This window comes from Salmo trutta, chromosome 6, assembly GCF_901001165.1.
Source record: "Salmo trutta chromosome 6, fSalTru1.1, whole genome shotgun sequence".
Classification (NCBI taxonomy): domain Eukaryota; kingdom Metazoa; phylum Chordata; class Actinopteri; order Salmoniformes; family Salmonidae; genus Salmo; species Salmo trutta.
The window spans coordinates 20,816,912-20,838,473 of NC_042962.1; the positions used below are offsets into that span (position 1 = coordinate 20,816,912).

At 43.8% G+C, this 21,562-nt stretch overlaps 1 protein-coding gene across 1 annotated transcript in view; it reads left to right on the top strand.

Moving 5' to 3' along the window:
- gfod1 (glucose-fructose oxidoreductase domain containing 1) overlaps positions 1–21,562 on the top strand; it is a 37,597-nt gene that overhangs the window by 7,794 nt on the left and 8,241 nt on the right. The window lies entirely within an intron of this gene.

Sequence of the window (21,562 nt, forward strand, 5' to 3'; positions counted from 1 at the left end):
CCTACGGAGGTGTGATGGGCGAGGTGAACTAGTTGGGCCTGGGAGGGAGGAGGTTGACAGACTTATAGTCTTCTCCACATCCCATTTTTCTTTGACCTACATGTCGTTATCAATAAAACTTCACAATACGGTGCAGAGCATTCAATTTGACTCCTGGGGGGGCAAGGAGACCCACAGCTCCTCTAAAACCATTGACAACTACGTGCTGCTTTCAAGGGATTGTTAAATAAATGTTAGCACTATTTGGTTTTAATATCACTTCTCAAAGAGCATAGTCAGAACAACACATTTCCGATTGTTCCACATTTCGCTCTATCATCAGTTACACAGCAAGCATGCTTTTCATGATCAGTAAACATCAGTCGATCATGTCATTTCAGATACGTGAGGGTAGCCTATCCATTTGGCATGTAGCTAGCTAGCTAGTAAGCTAGCTCAACAAACAACATGTAATTTAGCTTCCTTCATCAGAGATTAGGCTTTTGGAAAGAGCTTGACATCGGCAAGTCCTCGTCCTGGTAAAGTCAGACTACTGTTGTCAACACTAACATGGCAAGCAAATCTAACAATATTTGGATATAGCCATCTAGTTTATCTCCTGAAAGTTAGTTTGTTAACGAGCCATATTGAAGTGATCTGTTATTAGCTAGCTAGCCAATTTGACGTGGTCCATCAATCCATGTAGTCTATCATGTCTGTCAGCAGCAATCGTGATGAAACAATCTTAAAAACAATGTTGAAATTGGGATGTTAGCTAATTTCGCTAGGTAGACCTACATTGGTTGGAGGAAAAAGTACATTAGGTCTACTTATCACTATGTTTAGCCAATTATACAAAGTTTCTACCGGTAGCTTGCAAGGTAAACATTATCAGCTAACAGTAAATCGGCAACACAGGAGGCTGCTGAGGGGAGGAAGGCTCATAATAATGTCCGTAACAAAGCAAATGGAATAGCATCAACCACATGGAAACCATTTGTTTGTTTGTATTTGATACCCTTCCACTAATTCCGATCCAGCCATTACCACAAGCCCATCCTCCCCAATTAAGGTGCCACCAACCTCCTGTGATCGGCAAATGTGCCCTTCTGCTGCTTGGCAGGCAGAGCCAACAAAGGATGGGAAATGAATCCTAAACCACAAACCACATACTTGTCAGTTACAGTTAACTTTTTATTTTTATACCACTCAAATATCCAATTGTAATGAACAAAAATGTATACGAAACATGCAACAATTTCATTGATTTTACTGAGTTACAGTTTATATAAGGAAATCTGTCCATTTAAATACATTCAGTAGGCCCTGATCTATGGATTTCACATGACTGGGAATACAGATATGCATCTGTTAGTCACAGATACTGTACCTTAAAAAAATGGGTCACACAATTGGCCTTAGGATCTTGTCACGGTATTTTTGTTCATTCAAATTGCCATCGATAAAATGCAATTCTGTTCGTTGTCCGTAGCTTATGCCTGCCCATACCATAACCCAAACGCCATAATGTTCACAACGTTGAAATCAGCAAACCGCTCACCCACACGACACCGTGCACTTGGTCTGTGGTTGTGAGGCCGATTGGATGTACTGCCAAATTCTCTAAAACGATGTTGGATGCTTATGGTAGAGAAATGAGCATTCAATTCTCTGGCAACAGCTCTGGTGGACATTCCTGCAGTCAGAATGACAATTGCACGGTCCCTCAACTTGAGATGTGACATTGTGTTGTGTGACAAAATTGAACATTTGTTTAGTCGCTTCTTGATATGCCACACCTGTCAGGTGGATGGATTATCTTGGTAAAGGGGAAATGCTCACTGACAGCACTGACTGAAAAAATTCAAGGATCTTTTATTTCAGCTCATAAAACATGGGACCAACACTTTACGTGTTATGTTTATATATTTGTTCAGTGTAATTGTGTCCAATATTGAGAGATATCGTGAGGCTACCCTCACGCATCTGAAATTACATGATCAATTGATGTTTACTGATCAAGAAAAGCATGCATTTACTTGCTGTGTAACTCTGATGACAGAACTAAATGTGCGCAATTGTTTTGCATGGAATAATCAGATATTTGAAGTTCTGATCTGTTGCTTCAAGGGGTCATGATATTGGAACCAAATAGTCAACATTTATTTAACAATCGCTTGACAACGGCACAAAGTTGTCAGTGGTTTTAGCGGAGCTGAGGTCTCCTTGCCCGCCAGCAGGAAAATCGAACGCTCGGCACCTTATTGTGACATTTTAATGATAACGACCTATTCAGACTTTTATCGGTGCATGCAAAGGAGAAGAGACGAGGAAAGGAGGCCAGTCTAATCTATTGAGATGCAGCCTCTGCTCTCTGGCTCAGTGTTGGGGTCTATGATGTAACTGACCTTTGCAGCACCGTGTGAGCCTGCCTGCACTCCTAAGCCTGACCCTGGCTTCAGCGGCCGGGGCTATCGGGTAACAGGTGAGCGTCCTCTGAGACGCACAGACAGACACTTCCTCATCAATAGAAGAAGCCCAAGCGGAGCTACCTGCTAGTGGTGTGCAGCTCTAGTGATTATAAACTGGGTGGTTCGAGCCCTGAATGCTGATTGATTGAAAGCTATGGTATATCAGACTGTATACCACGGGTATAACAAAAGATTTATTTTTACTGCCCTAATTACATTGGTAACCAGTTTCTAATAGCAGTAAGGCACCTCGGGGGTATGTGGTATATGGCCAACTGCGTTGCGTCGTGCCTAAAAACAGCCCTTAGCCGTGGTATATTGGCCATATACCACACCCCCTCGGGCTTTATTGCTTAATTATATCCTGTGGAAAGTAGGCCTCTTCTAGCCTAAACACTGACACTGCCCAGATACTACACTTCCCATACATCTGGTACCTACCAACTCTGCCTGGATTGGATATCATCATGTCCCCTGCAGTTACCTCACATGCGTGTAGGTTATGCTAGCTGAAACCGTCTGACCTCTGTGACACTTTCAGTACATTCACATAACCAAGCTCCCTAGAAAGACCTCCTTCAGACTTCTCCACAGCATGATAGGTGGCTGTAGTATATCCAGCAGAGTAGGATGAAGGAGTTGGAGCTTGGTTGTGAATGTACTAGAGCAGCCCTCCACATGATATCATCCTCTGAGAGAATGATGATGTCCAAAATGTAATGTGACCAGCCTTCAGGGCACCCAGAACATTGTGGTCTAAATTAACTATTGGTCTTCCACTTCCTTCCATGCCCTCTGTTCTAGGTCTCTATTGTGAAGACTCAAGAGTAGCTTTTTTGGCTCTGTGTTAGCCAGACGTATAGGAGACCGAAAGACAGTGCCATTCCCATGCTTTTCCTCAATGTCGCCACTTGTTTTTTGGGAGTTTCCCGGCCCTTCATGTTCGATCCTGTTGGACGTCCATTTACATGCTAATAGAAGCTGCAGAGAGAGAGAGTGGGAGAAAGAGAGAAAGGGCCCTGGTCTTAAGGTCCTGTGAAATTGCCTTTGTATGCTAACTGAATCGCAGAACAGGAGCTCTTTCAGGATACCTTCTCCCGGTGCTGAAAAGTGAGCGTTCCTCAATTGGGGAAGAGTTTACTCTCCAAAGCCTGTCTGTCTCTATGAAATGAGGGTCTGTTCTTTCGCTGCTTTGTGCCTCCACTTGTTGTTCATGTTTTTGAAAGTGCCTCAATGGCTACATTTGGCCATGCATCCCACAAACGCAGTGATGCCTGGATGCATAATTACTTTTTTTGCTGCTGCCATTCCTTAGTTCTATTCATGTTGTGACATGCTGCACTAATCGCCAGAAATTGTGCCCGTCATCCAAATATCCATCCAAACATGTTCTGCAGGATTGCCTTGTTGTTGCCAAATAATGTATCTGCTGACTGTTGTGGGGGCATCTTGATTGATGTTCCTTTGACCAGAAGCGATAGGCATTTGCCATAAACCAAACCTTCTAGGTGAGGTTAAACAGGGCTAATCTTGTCTACACAAAGTACAGACTTGCAGCTACTGTACCAGTCAGTAACAAATCAGGGATGATGTCATTTTTCTGCACTGCATACACTCATAGACACAGAACCTATTGTTTCAAGATTTTGAAAAGTGATTTATTGTTGATAGGATCTCTTTATTTATTTATTTTTTTATTTTTTTTATTTGCTGATATTATTATCATTACCAAGGTGGAATCCTCACGTAACGGCGATTCCATGCCAGCACACCAAAAATATTTTCGTACTATCTCCGATTTGTTCTGGCAATTCTTACATAGAAACTTCATTGGGATGTTTGACATGCTTTTTCCATTTGTATCACTAACCATTTTTGAGAGAATCATGATGAAAGTGGCCAATTTAGGCCCTTGTTGACCATATGATCTGTGAACTGTACATACAGACATCTTGGTGTCATTATACTCCTTATAGTGTGCGCTATAATATTGAGTATGTCTTGATTCTGAAATTAAAAATGTTCACATAAATGTATTCAACATAAATATTAATATCTCAAAAGTACTCTTTTAGTTTTTGTCATTTTAAGATATTGTTTGGAACAATATACTGTACAAGTACATCACATTTCCAGAATGGGCTCTCTGCTAAATCTAATACATTTTATGAGCACCACCAACACTGTGAATGGGAAAATGGATTCAAATGGAACTTGCTGAATGTGCAATCCTAAAGGGCTGTGATTTGGCTAATGACCTATAAAGTCATTTTATCTTCATAAACTGGGTAGTTCGAGCCCACAATGCTGATTGGCTGAAAGCCGTGGTATATCACACCGTATACCATGGGTATGACCCCAAAATATTTTTACTGTTCTAATTACGTTAGTAACCAGTTTATAATAGCAATAAGGCACCTCGGGGGTTTGTGGTATATGGTCACTATACCACGGCTAATGGCTGTATCCAGGCACTCCGCGTTGCGTCGTGCATAAGAACAGCCATGTACCACACCTCCCCGGGCCTTATTGCGTAAGTATGGGTCATATAATTAAAATGTACCAGAAAGCCCACTCTGGAAATCTTAACTTGTTTGAAGCATAAATTGTTACAATGTCTAAAAATAAACAACAAAAAGGGTACTTTTGAAATATTATTATATTTTGATGTTGAACAAATGTTTACAAATGTAAAAAAAGCATGTCAAACAATGAAGTTAATATGTGCGAATTGCCAGAACAATCTGAGATACCAAAAATATTTTCGGGCTACGCTGGTGTGGAATCACCCACAAATGTCTTTAAATATCCTTTATGTGCATTTGCACGGGAGCAGCCGCACTTGTGTTTGATAATTGGACAATGGGGAATAGAGACAAGTGGCAGGCCCATATGAGGCAGTCCCATGAAGGGAGAGCAGACTACTCTGGAAGGCCCCCAACATTCACCTGCGTTCCTAACCAGCCTTAACATAAGATTTGGTCTGACAATGCGGTACCCCAGTCAGATGAACAATTATAGGATGGTATCAGTAATGCGTCTACAACTGTGTTTTAATGCTTATAGATGGGGTTTGTAACACCACTGAAAGAAGAGACTTCTTTTAAGACCTACTGTAAGAACAGGAAGGCCATGTTTGTATCAGATCTAGCCGCAGTACATATCTCACTTCCTGTATGAGTGTGTTTTTGTGTGGTCATGCTCTGGTATTTGAGAGAAGTGTGAATTCAAGTGCACCTTTGCAGGGTGTCTTGGTAGCAGCAATGAACAACAGGAAAAAGGAAGTTCCCTGCTATGACAATGCTAATAATGGCCACAACCTACATACACCATGGGCGGCTGTCGATGAGAGCCTATTCAGGGTGCGACATCAGAAGAACAATGCCTCAGTGCCGTACTCAAAAACATCCCTCTTGAGTGTTTCGTATTTGCATACCCTGATCTTGCTACTTGGGCCTAGCTGTCTAATTTCTCCACCAAGACGTTTTCTTCCAATCTACCAGCAACACAATTCTTCAGAACATCTACTTATATTCCATTTCTGGTCCTTGTCACCCTCAACCCATTCATTTCCATCCTACATAGACCAGTAATTGTGGTAAGTTTCTCTCATTGAGGTCAAGCATCCTGGCAGTCCTGCATTGTAGCAGTACCGTGATTTCAGGTCTCCATTGTCTTTATGCCGCCTCAGAATGCAGATGACCAGTCTCAGGGGTCCTTCTGTCTGCTCCATCTCTACAGCACAGGCTGACCCAAGCAACCTGCAGTCATCCCCAAAGCTGAGAGTGAAGCTTCTGCGCTCACGTCACACACGTGCCCCCTTCTCCCGTGAAAGACAGACGTGTTTTCCCCCTCAAAGAGATTGTCTTCACGGGGGGGAAGAGTCCAACATTGTGTATATGCAGATTTATTTTCATTCCCTGCAAATTGTGGGATGCAAAATAATCATTTTCTATGAATGGTATTCAGTGACTATGTAGGCGCTTACTCTTGAAATTTCCCACATTCATCATTGCCATTGATGCAGAGTCACTTCACTTTTTCCTCTGTCTCGTTCATGTAGTGTTATTTTAATGTCAGGCCTTTTTTAAGGGTGCCCATCTCCAATCCTCGGTACTACCATTACATGCCAGGCACAATGGCCCTTTTCCACGAAGGGCTTAGTAATGAAGCAGTCCTAAGCTCTGTTCTCTGATACACCGACCTGCTGTGCATTGATATCAAATCAAATGTTATTTGTCACATGCGCCGAATACCGCAAAATGCTTACTTACAAGCCCTTAACCAACAATGCAGTTCAAGAAATAGAGTTAATGAAATATTTACTAAATAAACTAAAGTAATTTTTTTTAATAAAAAGTAACACAATACAAATGACATAATAATAACGAGGCTATATACAGGGGGTACTGGTACCGAGTCAATGTGGGGATACATGTTAGTCAATGTAATTTGTACATGTACGTAGGGGTAAAGTGACTATGCATAGATAATAAATAGCGAGTAGCAGCAGTGTAAAAACAAAGGGGGGGGGGGGGGTCAATGTGAATAGTCCAGGTGGCCATTTGATTTTTGTTCAACAGTCTTATAGCTTTGGGGTAGAAGCTGTTAAGGAGCCTTTTGGAGCTAGACTTGGCACTCTAGCACCGCTTGCCGTGCGTTAGCAGAAAGATGGAGTCTTTGACAATTTTTTGGGCCTTCCACTGACACCGCCTAGTATGTAGGTCCTGGAGGGCAGGAAGCTTGGCCCCAGTGATGTATTGGGCCGTACACACTACCCTCTTTAGCGCCTTACGGATGCCGAGCAGTTGCCATACCAGGCGGTGATGCAACCGGTCAGGATGCTCTCGATAGTGCAGCTGTATAACTTTTTGAGGATCTGGGGACCAATTCCAAATCTTTTCGGTCCCCTGAGGGGGAAAAGGTGTCGTGCCCTCTTCACAACTGTCTTGGTGTGTTTGGACCATGATAGTTTGTTGGTGACGTGGACACCAAGGATCTTGAAACTCTTGACCCACTCCACTACAACCTCATCGGTGTTAATGGGGGCCTGTTCGGCCCTCCTTTTCCTGTAGTCCACGATCTCCTTTGTCTTTCTCACATTGAGGGAGAGGTGGTTGTCCTGGCAACACATTGCCAGGTCTCTGACCTCCTCCCTATAGTCTGTCTCATCGTTGTCGGTGATCAGGCCTACCACTGTCGTGAGCAAAGTTAATGATGGTGTTGGAGTTGTGCTAGGCCACTCAGTCGTGGGTGAACAGGGAGTACAGGAGGGGACTAAGCATGCACCCCTGAGGGGCCCCGGTGTTGAGGATCAGCGTGGCAGATGTGTTGTTGCCTACCCTTACCACCTGGGGACAGCCCGTCAGGAAGAGCATGATCCAGTTGCAGAGCGAGGTGTTTAGTCCCAAGGTCCTTTAGCTTAGTGATGAGCTTAGTGGGCACTATGGTGTTGAGGGCAGAGCTGTAGTCAATGAACAGCATTCTCACATAGGTGTTCCTTTTGTTCAGTTGGGAAAAGGCATTGTGGATTGAGATTGCGTCATCTGTGGATCTGTTGGGGCACTATGCGAATTGGAGTGGGTCTAGGGTTTCCGGAATGGTGGTGTTGATGTGAGCCATGACCAGCCTTTCAAAGCACTTCATAGCTACCAACGTGAGTGCTATGGGGTGGTAGTCATTTAGGAAGGTTACCTTCACATTCTTGGGCACAGAGACTATGGTGGTCTGCTTGAAACGTGGGGATTACAGACTCGGTCAGGGAGAGGTTGAAAATGTCAGTGAAGACACTTTCCAGTTGGTCTGCGCATGCTCTGAGTACACACCATGGTAAGCCGTCTGGCCCCGCGGCCTTGTGAATGTTGACCTGTTTAAGGTCTTGCTCAAATCGGCTACGGAGAGCGTGATCACACAGTTGTCCAGGAACTGCTTACCTCGAAGCAAGCATAAAGGGCATTTAGCTCGTCTGGTAGGCTCGCGTCACTGGGCAGCTCGCGGCTGGGTTTCCCTTTGTAGTCCGTAATAGTTTGCAAGCCCTGCCACATACAACACCGGCTCTGACGCTCGTTAGAAGATTCAATCTTAGTCCTGAATTGACGCTTTTCCTGTTTGATGGTTCGTCTGAGGGCATAGCTGGATTTCTTATAAGCGTCCGTATTAGTGGCCTTTAGCTCAGTGCGGATGTTGCCTGTAATTCATGGCTTCTGGTTGGGATATGTATGTATGGTCACTGTGGGGACGACGTCATTGATGCACTTATTGATGAAGCCAGTGACTGAGGTGGTATACTTTTCACTGCCATTGGATGAATCACAGAACATATTCCAGTCTGTGCTCTCAAAACAGTCCTGTAGCATCCGCGTCATCAGACCACTTCCGTATTGAACGAGTCACTGATACTTCCTGCTTTAATTTTAGCTTGTAAGCAGGAATCAGGAGGATATAATTATGGTCAGATTTGCCAAATGGAGGGAGAGCTTTGTATGCCTCTCTATGTGTGGAGTAAAGGTGGTCTAGAGTTTTTTTTTTTCTCCCTCTGGTTAAACATGTGACATGCTAGTAGAAATGAGGTAAAACAGATTTAAGTTTGCCTGCATTAAAGTCCCCTGCGACTGGGAGGGCCACTTCTGGATGATCATTTTCTTGTTTGCTTATGTCCTTATACAGCTCGTTGAGTGTGGTCTTGGTGCCAACATCGGTTTGTGGTGGTAAATAGAGGGCCATGAATAATATAAACTTAGCAAAAAAAGAAACGTCCTCTCACTGTCAACTGTGTTTATTTTCAGCAAACTTAACATGTGTAAATATTTGTATGAACATAAGAAGATTCAACAACTGAGACATAAACGGAACAAGTTCCACAGACATGTGCCTAATAGAAATGGAATAATGTGTCCCTGAACAAAGGGGGGGTTAAAAGTAACAGTCAGTATCTGGTGTGGCCACCAGCTGCATTAAGTACTGCAGTGCATCTCATCCTCATGGACTGCACCAGATTTGCCAGTTCTTACTGTGAGATGTTACCCCACTCTTCCACCAAGGCACCTGCAATTTCCCGGACATTTCTGGGGGGGAATGGCCCTAGACCGCACCCTCCGATCCAACAGGTCCCAGAAGTGCTCATTGAGATCCGGGAACTTCGCTGGCCATGGCAGAACACTGACATTCCTGTCTTGCAGGATATCACAAGACAGCTCCAAATCGATCCCACTCCAGAGTACAGGCCTCGGTGTAACGCTCATACCTTCGACGATCAACGCGAATCCGAGTATCACCCCTGGTGAGACAAAACCGCGACTCGTCAGTGAAGAGCACTGTTTGACAGTCCTGTCTGGTCCAGCGACGGTGGGTTTGTGCCCATAGGCGACGTTGTTGCCGTTGATGTCTGGCGAGGATGATCAGCTGTCCATCCTGTCTCCCTGTAGCGCTGTCTTAGGCGTCTCACAGTACGGACATTGCAATTTATTGCCCTGGCCACATCTGCAGTCCTCATGCCTCCTTGCAGCATGCCTAAGGCACGTTCACGCAGATGAGCAGGGACCCTGGGCATCTTTCTTATTGGTGTTTTTCAGAGTCAGTAGAAAGGCCTCTTTAGTGTCCTAAGTGTTCATAACTGTGACCTTAATTGCCTGCCGTCTGTAAGCTGTTAGTGTCTAAACGACTGTTCCACAGGTGCATGTTCATTAATTGTTTATGGTTCATTGAACAAGCATGGGAAACAGTGTTTAAACCCTTTACATTGAAGATCTGTAAAGTTATTTGGATTTTTACGAATTATCTTTGAAAGACAGGGGTCCTAAAAAAGGGACGTTTCTTTTTTTGCTGAGTTTAGATGAGAACTCACTTGGTAGGTAGTGTGGTCTACAGCTTATCATGAGGAATTTTACCTCAGGTAAGCGACACCTCGAGACTTCGTTAATATTAGACAACGCGCACCAGCAGTTATTGACAAATAGACACACACCCCTGCCCTTCGTCTTACCAGACCTAGCTACTCTGTCCTTCTGATGAACGGAAAACCCAGACAATTCTATATTATCCGTGTCGTCGTTCAGCCACAACTCTGTGAAACACAAGATATTACAGTTTTTAATGTCCATTGGTAGGATAGTCTCTATCGTAGATCATCGAGTTTGTTTTCCAGTGATTGCACGTTGGCCAATAGAACCGACGGTAATGGCGATTTACTCACTCGCATGTGAATCCTAACAAGGCACCCCGCCCTTCTCCCTCTGTATCATCGCCTTTTCTTCACGCCAATGACTGGGATTCGGGCCTGTTCTCCAGAAAGCAGTAAATCCTTTGCGTCGGACACATTAAAAGAAAAAAATCTTTGTCCAGTTCGAGGAGAGTAATCGTTTTTCTCATGTCCAGAAGCTGTTTTTGATAATAAGAGACGGTAGCAGCAACTTTATGTACAAAATAAGTTACAAACAATGCAAAAAAAACATTTTAAAAAAATGGCACAGTTGGTTAGGAGCCCGTAAAATGGCAGCCATCCCCTCCAGTGCCATTATAGGCAGACCCTGATTAACATTCTATAGAAGTAGTGCAGGCCTCTTATATAAACAAGGCAGGTTGCAGTCCAACACAGACACCCTATAGAAATGGTAGATTCTGTTAAGAATAGACTATCCATGCTGCAAGCTTGAAACACATTTCCTGTTTGTTTTTTTTCTGTTGTACCGTCATCTGATTTACTTACCGCCCTGACATGGACTTTTTATTTTAATGTGTGGTCTGTGGAATGACTGTCCTACAGTAACAACAGTTGAGTCAGGTTGACATCCTCTTAGCAGGATCGTTTTCGTCTGCATAGCTCTGTCAGAATGAATTGTCTTCCGTATATATTTTAGACATTCAAGAAGAGTGATTGGTGCTTTAGTATAAGTACATGAGCAGTATTGTTTTTCTCACAGCCTTCTGGGTTGGTCTGCATTGGAGTTGTAAGGCAGAATGTACACAGCAGAAAATAAATCAGGGCCGTATCCTAGAGAAACTACCTGAGAGGTGGGCAAGCCTGTAATTCGAGTGTGATTTGTTTTTATTTTCACTCTGCTCTGAGCACATAAAGGCCTCTCTGCTGTCACAATGGAGCCTCGAGGCTGTAGAGTGGAGAGATGCTACTGCAGACTGGAATGACACAAGCGATAATGCATGAACAGGAGCGAGGAGGGTTTTCTCATGTTGGCTATTTATCTTGCTCACGGATTATCTTGCCATTCAAATGCATGCAGGCCCAGAACCATATCGTTCAAAAGCACAGCGTTTCTTGAAGATATTGATGTTTGATTCATATGTTGAAGACGAGGCATCTTCCAGTGTTGAGCCCTGTGAATAACTGCTGCGTAACCCTCAAATAATTATTTGGTTTGTTTACTCTTCTAAATGATCCTCTCCCTGAGGTGCAGTGCATATGTCATCGTGTTTATCCGACATCTTGAGGCAGGAACCACACAAATTATTCATTGTGGCGTTCCTGTCAGCAATGCTTTTCTTTCACACAAAAACGGAGCTGTCTGCTGAGCTCTGTATCATAATGCTCTGCCAAGGCTTTTAAGGATGGATAATCCTGATCAAACTGTTGCTGTAAGTTACCAAATGGCCAAAGCAAGAAGAGCAATTAAACCCAACCTATAATATATAAATATCTTGCAACGTGTCGAGGAGGTTATCTGGGGTCATTTACATCAAAAATCAAAGCTTATCTTGAAGGGCCGGGAATTGCCGGGGAACTCGCGATACGATATTATCATGATACTTAGGTGGAGATAGAATGTCAAGTTTTTATGTTTTAAAATTCGATACTGTGATTTTATTGCGATTTCAATTCCCAAACATATTGCTCACCATATGTCTGCTGCAGAGAGATACGAGAGAGCCATGAGAACACATTTTGATCAGTCATGGAGATCAAAGTGCTGAAAACTAATTGGCTCCCTATTTAAAAAGAAGATGGAGAACAAGCTATGAAGGACAAATAATGGAGTTTTGGTGCAGGTACAGCCAACAAGCACAACAATAATATTGTGATATTGTCAAAACTATACAATATATCGTCAAAAAGAATATCCAAATATGTAACTAGATTTTTTTTTCCACCATCACTATCTTGTGACCTTGTCTTAACTTTAGCCTCTGAGAGAATAATGTCTCTATGTTCTCTATGTGGTAGTAATCAGTCATCCTAAATGGTGGTTGTTCTCAGCACTGATTGTCCATAGAGGCTGAAAGATTGCCAACTCTCTTTCCCGTAGAGATATGATATCTGTGTATTCTCCCTCTCTTGCTCTTTAACCCCCCTCTGTTTCTCTCTCTCTCCATTTTGACCCTGAGTGGGAGGATGACAGAGGGCATCACCATGTCGACGATGATTCACCCCCCCCCCCCACCTTCTCTTTCCCAGTTACCCAGCCGAGCGTTCATTGTGTTTCTCTCCTCCCTTGAGGAAGTTCATTTCTAGCCATCTTTGCAGAAAGGACTGGCAGTGAGGCGTACGAGGCAAGCAAAGCTGTATTCACCCACAGCTTTTATACTGCCGTTTTCCCTGCAGTCACTGTGAGTCAATGGAGATGTCTGGCTCCATTACTCAGACCTGGCTGTTTCATTCAGTTACCTGTAGGCTTTTGACATGGATGGTTATTAATGAATGTCTCTATACTAACATTAGATGGATTTATTGAGCTGTGTAAATATCACTCTGAGGGTGAGAAAGGCACTGTTGTTAGTGAACCGTCACTGTGGATCTGTCTTATAGGATGATCCAATTTCCCAGCAGCCTGAATATGTTCCTCCTTCTCGCTGGACTGGACTGTCCCCCTCTCTCCTCCTTTGCCCTTTCCTGTAGTCCGACTACTTTTCCACTGCTGCTTTTACCGTATTTTTAAACGAGTTTAGGATTGACGTGAATGAGAGTCACATGTGAAGGAGCAAACAAAGTCACATGACCAACCAGCCCTTGTCTAAGGATGAAGGATGAAGGTCACTTGTTTTTCTTTTAATCTCATTACCTCCAGCCATGTTTGGAGGACAACTTTATTGTTGGTTGTATTTTATTATGTTATAGTATAGTACTAGAAGTTTTTGTTACTGGAAAAAGTCACTCACTGGCTGTGAGAGACCAAAGCTGTTCCTGTAGTCCGTTGTTCATCTTTGCCTTAGCATTCAAGTCACCACTCTTTCACCTCAGACACCTTCATTTATTTCTGGAACAGTTTTGAAAGCCGTTCCACTACAAAGGCAATGTCAAAATGAGGGTTGAGTTAACTTCATGTGACAGCACGGCTTGTCCCAAAAGATGGGCCTTAACGTGCACATTGGACTGTATCCTTAATTGACCTAACATGCTCCTTGTCTAGCCAGTTCTCTGCTGGTGAGCAAGCTGCTCACCATCATCTCCTGTGAAAGGATAGGCACCATTTCCCAGTAGACAAAGGAACTGATCAATCACCTAAATTGTTCAAGACGACCGGCAACCACTCTACCACTATTATTTTCAACATGGGGGTTATGTGCTAGGCTGCCCCCCCCCCCCCCCAAATGTTGTGGCCAATAATTACTCACTCTCCGCTGGGCCATAACAAACAATTTACCCCCTCAAAGTAGCCAATAATTGTTTTGACATTTATGCTGGCAGATTAATTAAATTGAGAGTGCTTAAGGCCAATATAGATAGCTAATTTACATAGCTAGCGCCTGCCCGACATGCGCTCATTAGCATGAAAATGGACAGAGTGACTCACTGAATAGTAGATAAATTACGGCATCATTATTTTCCTTTGTGTGGTTCCATGTTTTCAGGGACACGTGTAATGCTGTTCCACAGGAGATGGCATGAAGGTAGGTCTAATGATTAGGTAGGCAGGAGGGTTAGCGGTTAGCGCACATGGCTAATTGGTCCCTCAGGAATAAATCAAATGTTATTGGTCGCATACACATATTTAGCAGATGTTATTTTGGGTGCTTGTGTTCCTAGCTCCAGCAGTGCAGTAATATCTAACAATTCACAACAATACACACAGATGTAAAATAATGAAATTAAGAAATGTATAAATATTAGGACGAGCAATGTCAGAGTCCGGGAGTATGAATAAATATATACACTACCGTTCAAAAGTTTGGGGTCACTTAGAAATGTCCTTGTTTTTGAAAGAAAAGCAATTTTTATGTCAATTTAAAATAACATCAAATTGATCAGAAATACAGTGTAGACATTGTTAATGTTGTAAATGACTATTGTAGCTGGAAACGGCAGATTTCTTTATGGAATATCTACACGGGCGTACAGAGGCCAATTATCAGCAACCAACACTCCTGTGTTCCAATGGCACGTTGTGTTAGCTAATCCAGTTTATAATTTTAAAAGGCTAATTGATCATTAGAAAACACTTTTGCAATTATGTAAGCACAGCTGAAAACTGTTGTTCTGATTAAATAAGCAATAAAACTGGCCTACAATTTCCCGCTACAATAGTCATTTACAACATTAACAATTTGTACACTGTATTTCTGATCAATTTGATGGACAAAAAATGGACAAAAAATTTAATGGACAAAAAATGTGCTTTTCTTTCAAAAACAAGGACAATTCTAAGTGACACCAAACTTTTGAACGTGTGTGTGTGTGTGTGTGTGTGTGTGTGTTAATTGAACAAGCATGGGAAACAGTGTTTAAACCCTTTACAATGAAGATCTGTGAAGTTATTTGGATTTTTACGAATTATCTTTGAAAGACATTCATTGTAAAGGGTTTAAACACTGTTTCCCATGCTTGTTCAATTAACCATAGACAATTAATGAACATGCACCTGTGGAACGGTCATTAAGACACTAACAGCTTACAGACGGTAGGCAATTAAGGTCACAGTTATGAACACTTAGGACACTAAAGAGGCCTTTCTACTGACTCTGGAAAAACACCAAATGAAAGATGCCCAGGGTCCCTGTTCATCTGCGTGAACGTGCCTTAGGCATGCTGCAAGGAGGCATGAGGAGTGCAGATGAGGCAAAATTGCAATGTCTGTACTGTGAGACGCCTAAGACAGCGCTACAGGATGGACAGCCATTCCCCTCAGAAATGTCTGGGAACTTGCAGGTGCCTTGGTGGAAGAGTGGGGTAACATCTCACAGCAAAAACTGGCAAATCTGGTGCAGTCCATGAGGAGGAGATGCACTGCAGTACTTAATGCAGCTGGTGGCCACACCAGAGACCCCCCCCCCCCCCTTTGTTCAGGGACACATTATTCAATTTCTGTTAGTCACATGTCTGTGGAACTTGTTCAGTTTATGTCTCAGTTGTTGAATCTTGTTATATTCATACAAATATTTACACATGTTAAGTTTGCTGAAAACAAACGCAGTTGACAATTAGAGGACGTTTCTTTTTTTGCTGAGTTTAGATCTATTGGTATCAATCAAATGTATTTATAAAGCCCTTTTTACATCATCAGATGTCAGAAAGGACTTATACAGAAACAGTCTATAACCCCAAAGAGCAAGCAATGCAAATGTAGAAGCACAGTGGCTAGGAAAAACTCTCTAGAAAGGCAGGAACCGACTGTAGGAAGAAACCTAGAGACGGACAAGGCTCTGAGGGGTGGCCAGTCCTCTTCTGGTTGTCCCCGGTGGAGATTATAAGAGTACATGGACATTAAGGCCCGATCATTCTTCAAGATGTTCAAGCGTTCATAGATGACCAGCAGGGTCAAAGCCTGCACCACTGTATGCTACTACTAAATGCAAAGGCAGATGTTGTGGTAGTACTTAATCTATTATCAAATTCACTGTCCTTTTAAATGGATCAGTATGTACCATCTATGCAATGTAATGGCTGCACTCTAAGCATGTGGGAAGGCTCTGTTAATGGCTCCGGGGCATTAGTGGGAGTAAGATCTGGCTAATTGCTAATGCTTATGCCCTCGATCATCATCCAGACATAGGACTGCCCTTGACCGCTAGCTGTTGGAGCTCCTAGCATCATCCATATGTAAATAAGTGTTACTTTTCAAAGCTCCCCTGTTTGAATATTCTGTTCTAGCACAAAATGTCCTAGACCTATTGAAATTGGATGCTATTTTATTTGACCCATTTCATTTGTAATACAGCAGTAAGGTCCTGTGTGACTTAGTTGGTAAAGCATGGCGCTTGCATCGGCAGGGCTCTGGGTTCGCGTCCCACAAGGGACCAGTATGTAAAAGTATGGGGTAGGTGTCTTGTTTTGTTTATTTGGTTAGTTGTGGTGGAAAAGGTCAGTTAGTGAGTGTATCCCAGCACTAATGGGCACAGATTTAAGAGGGTCAGAGCCTGGGAGGAAGGGAAGTGGTTTGTTGGGTAATGTTTCCCACTGCCATTGGAGCTACCTTTGCTGTGTTTTTGTTTCAGGGCCAGTTAAGCGAACATTGCTCTGTCCTTGGAGATAGGCCTATCCATCACTCCTTGGATGGACCATTTGAATGCTAATGTCTGACTGGACACTGGACTGGAGGAGGCAAACCCAATGGAACAATGAGAGCAAATTAGTCAGCAGAAAGCTCTTTGTTTGAGGATATAGCGAGAAGAACTTGTTATCCTTTGCTCAGTAATACCTCCTCCCTCTTGTAATTACTTCAAGACAAATTACATTTGGGCAAACAGCAGAAACATGAGCTTGTTGCTAGGTGTCTGGTTTTCGTCTTTCTGTCGTATCCTTCCCTCCTTTGACAGCTGATGTGTTTTCTAAACGTGTCCTATTTGTAAAATCCTCAGGATGATCGTGGCATGATGCCCAGTTACCCAGCATATCTGACACTTCCAGTGAAATACAGTGACTGGCCTGTGTGTCATTCCACCTTTTATGATAAACATAGTTACTGCATAGGTTTGTAGCTCAACTTGGTTGATTTCTTTTCATTTCTGATTTCAGGTAAATCCCTTAATCAGCATGGCCTCGCAAGCCGCCTGATCTCGAATGCTTACATGGTCGTTCGCTGCGCGGTGATCGGTCTGGTAATTACAAGGGTAGTATCAAATCAAATGTTATTAGTCACATGCGCTGAATACAACAGGTGTTCAGTGTTCAGTGAAATGCTTACTTACAGGCCCCTAACCAACATTGCAGTTAAAATAGTATATATATATATATATGAATATGAATAAGAAATAAAAGTAACAAGTAATTAAAGAGCAGCAGTAAAATAACAATAGTGAGACTATATATAGGGGGGTACCGATACAGAGTCAATGCTCGGGGGCACCAGTTAGTTGAGGTAATATGTACATGTAGGTAGAGTTATTAAAGTGACTATGCATAGATTATAACAACAGAGAGTAGCAGTGGTGTAAAAGACAGGGGGGGTCTGAGGACCAATGCCAAATCTTTTCAGTCTCCTGAGGGGGAATAGGTTTTGTCGTGCCCTCTTCACGACTGTCTTGGTTGTGCTTGGACCATGTTAGTTTGTTGGTGATCTGGACACCAAGGAACTTGAAGCTCTCAACCTGCTCCACTACAGCCCCGTCGATGAGAACGGGGGCGTGCTCGGTCCTCTTTTTCCTGTAGTCCACAATCATCTCCTTTGTCTTGATCACATTGAGGGAGAGGTTTGTTGTCAGCACTTCCTCAGCTAAATAGTTTTCTGTCCTACTGACCTAGAAGGTTGCACATTCTTAGCATAAGTTTGATTCAATTCAATGTCATCTACTGTTTGGCACTCCATTAGCTAGTCTATGTCTTTGTGTCTTTGCTTTGAGTTAAAGCCACTATCTTTTGCTCATTCATGCAATCATAATGGATTTTTTTTGCCCCGCTTTTGCAACTTTTTATCGTTATCAACGATATCAGCACATTCTCTCCCATCCACCAGTGTAAGTTGATAATGTGTCTTTAAGCTTCTGAAAAAGCCTTGGTTGATTAAACACTGATTGGGCAGAACATTGTGGCTTTGTGTTCAATGCCTGGGCTAATTAAACCCCTACAACTCATCCAGAACGCCGCAGCCCGTCTGGTGTTCAACCTTCCCAAGTTCTCTCACGTCACCCCGCTCCTCCGCTCTCTCCACTGGCTTCCAGTTGAAGCTCGCATCCGCTACAAGTCCATGGTGCTTGCCTACGGAGCTGTGAGGGGAACGGCACCTCCGTACCTTCAGGCTCTGATCAGGCCCTACACCCAAACAAGGGCACTGCGTTCATCCACCTCTGGCCTGCTGGCCCCCCTACCTCTGAGGAAGCACGGTTCCCGCTCAGCCCAGTCCAAACTGTTCGCTGCTCTGGCACCCAAATGGTGGAACAAGCTCCCTCACGACGCCAGGACAGCGGAGTCAATCACCACCTTCCGGAGACACCTGAAACCCCACCTCTTTAAGGAATACCTGGGATAGGATAAAGTAATCCTTCTAACCCCCCCCCTTAAAAGATTTAGATGCACTATTGTAAAGTGGTTGTTCCACTGGATATCATAAGGTGAATGCACCAATTTGTAAGTCGCTCTGGATAAGACCGTCTGCTAAATGACTTAAATGTAATGTAATGTAAATGTAATTACTTTTCCACCGGGTTGCTAGCAGACGACACACTTTGATCTTTGGAAGCCCACTCATTCCACTTAGTCTTGTACACTGCGCCACCACACACACGGACAGACACACACACACACACACATATACACACACACACACACAGACACACACACACACAGTCATATAGCACCCAGAAGTGAAAAAGACTACAAGGTAACAGCAGGTTAGCTCCTGTACAACAGCAGCATAATTCCACTGGCGGCAGGTAGCCTAGCGGTTAAGAGTGTTGGGCCAGTAAGCGAAAGGTTTCTGGTTTGAATCACTGAGCGGGAAAGGTGGAAAAATTGGCTGTTTTGCCCTTCAGCAAGGCAGTTAACCCCCAACAACAACAACAGCTCCCCGGGTGCCGATGATTTGGACGACAGCCACCCGCACCGCTCTGATTCAGAGGGGTTGGGTTAAATGTGGAAGACTCATTTCGGGTGAATGCAACTGATCTGGTATACACTTTCCCTGTTCCCCACTATAAAAGCTGGCATTTACCTATCTGAAGATCAATCTGTCTCGCAGACAGACACATTGTCTTGACTCTTTGCCTCAGAGAAGCGTGTACACCTGACAGTGTTCATGATTGACCGGTTTACCCCGTTTTTTTCAGCCGCTTATATTTTTGGCATCTTAAAGTAGAGGGGCCTTGTGTTCAGCTGTCACACAGAAGCAACCATTTTAATATTTTAATCCACCTGGATTTTCCACATTGGATCCTCGGTCAGTGCAGTTGTTGCCCAGTTGTGTTAGCCAGGCTTATCCTCCAGCACTACCCCTAGTTTAGCCTAATTTGGAGCTCTGGTTATTAACTGTGTGGAGGTGAAAACACAACTACCAGCTAAACTCCAACCGTAATTAACATTAGCCTTACGGCTCTCTGTCTTGTGTGCCTGGATGTGGACACTCCTCTCTGGGTGTGTTTGCTGCTGCAGCTGGGTGTGGATCGATGGTGCAGGGTGGTGCAGGGTGTGATAGCCTATGTTGCCTAGGGGGACCTGTAATTCAATACCACAGACAGACTGCCTCCAGCTTCTGCTCCCTGTAGCAAGCTTCCTCCACCACCACCTAACTCCCATTTCCCCTCCTCTACAGTCACCCTCCTCTGGCTTCCTTCCTCAGCCTTATTGTTAATGTGCACGAATGCTGGATAAGTGTGTTCGTGCGTAATTGGACTGCAATGCACTTCGGTGCACATATTGGTGTTTTGTCATTGTATGCAGCTTGTGCATGACACGTGCTTTTGCCTTATTGTGCTTTTGCATCATTAATTTGCACTACATATTTTGTCAATATACGCTACATGACCTGCTCGTCAAACATCTCATTCCAAAATCATGGGCATTAATATGGAGTTGGTCCCCCCTTTGCTGCTATAACAGCCTCCACTCTTCTGGGAAGTTTTTTGGAACATTGCTGCGGGGACTTGCTTCCATTCAGCCACAAGAGCAGTAGTGAGGTCGGGCACTGATCTTGGGTGATTAGGCCTGGCTCGCAGTCAGCCTTCCAATTCATCCCAAAGGTGTTCAATGGGGTTGAGGTCAGGGCTCTGTGCAGGCCAGTCAAGTTCTTCCACACCGATCTCAACAGACCATTTCTGTATGGACCTCGCTTTGTGCATGGGGGCATTGTCATGCTGAAACAGGAAAGGGCCTTCCCCAAACTGTTGCCACAAAGTTGGAAGCACAGAATCGTCTAGAATGCCATTGAATGCTGGAGCATTAAGATTTCCCTTCACTGGAACTAAGGGGCCTAGCCCAAACTATGAAAAACAGCCCCAGACAATTATTCCTCCACCAAAATTTACATTTGGCACTATGCATTCAGACAGGTAGCGTTTTCCTGGCATCCGCCAAACCCAGATTTGTCCGTCGGACTGCCAGATGGTGAAGCTTCATCACTCCAGAGAATGCGTTTCCACTGCTCCAGAGTCCAATGGCGCCGAGCTTTACACCACTCCAGCCGATGCTTGGCATCGCGCATGGTGATTTTAGGCTTGTGTGAGGCTGCTCGGCCATTGAATTCCATTTCATGAAGCTCCCAACAAACAGTTATTTTACTGACGTTGCTTCCAGAGGCAGTTTGGAACACGGTAGTGAGTGTTGCAGCTGAGGACAGACGATTTGTACACGCTACGTGCTTCAGCACTCGGCGGTCCCGTTCTGTGAGCTTGCGTGGCCTACCACTTTGAGGCTGAGCCGTTGTTGCTCCTAGACATTTCCGCTTCACAATAACAGCACTTACAGTTGACCGGGGCAGCACTAGCAGGGCTGAAATTTAAAACAGACTTGTTGGAAAGGTTGCATGCTATGACGGTGTCACATTGAAAGTCACTGAGCTCATTAGCTAGGCCATTCTACTGCCAATGTTTGTCTATGCAGATTGCATGGCTGTGTGCTCGATTTCATGCACCCATCAGCAACGGGTGTGGCTGAAATAGCCGAATCCACATACTTTTGTTTATATAGTGTCTACGCAATGTTTGTGTTTGTGCAGTTGTGTGCGTCTGTATGTCACTTTCGTGCCATCATTAAAACCAAACATACTATTCCCAGGGCTTATCTTTCTCCTGTCACGCCT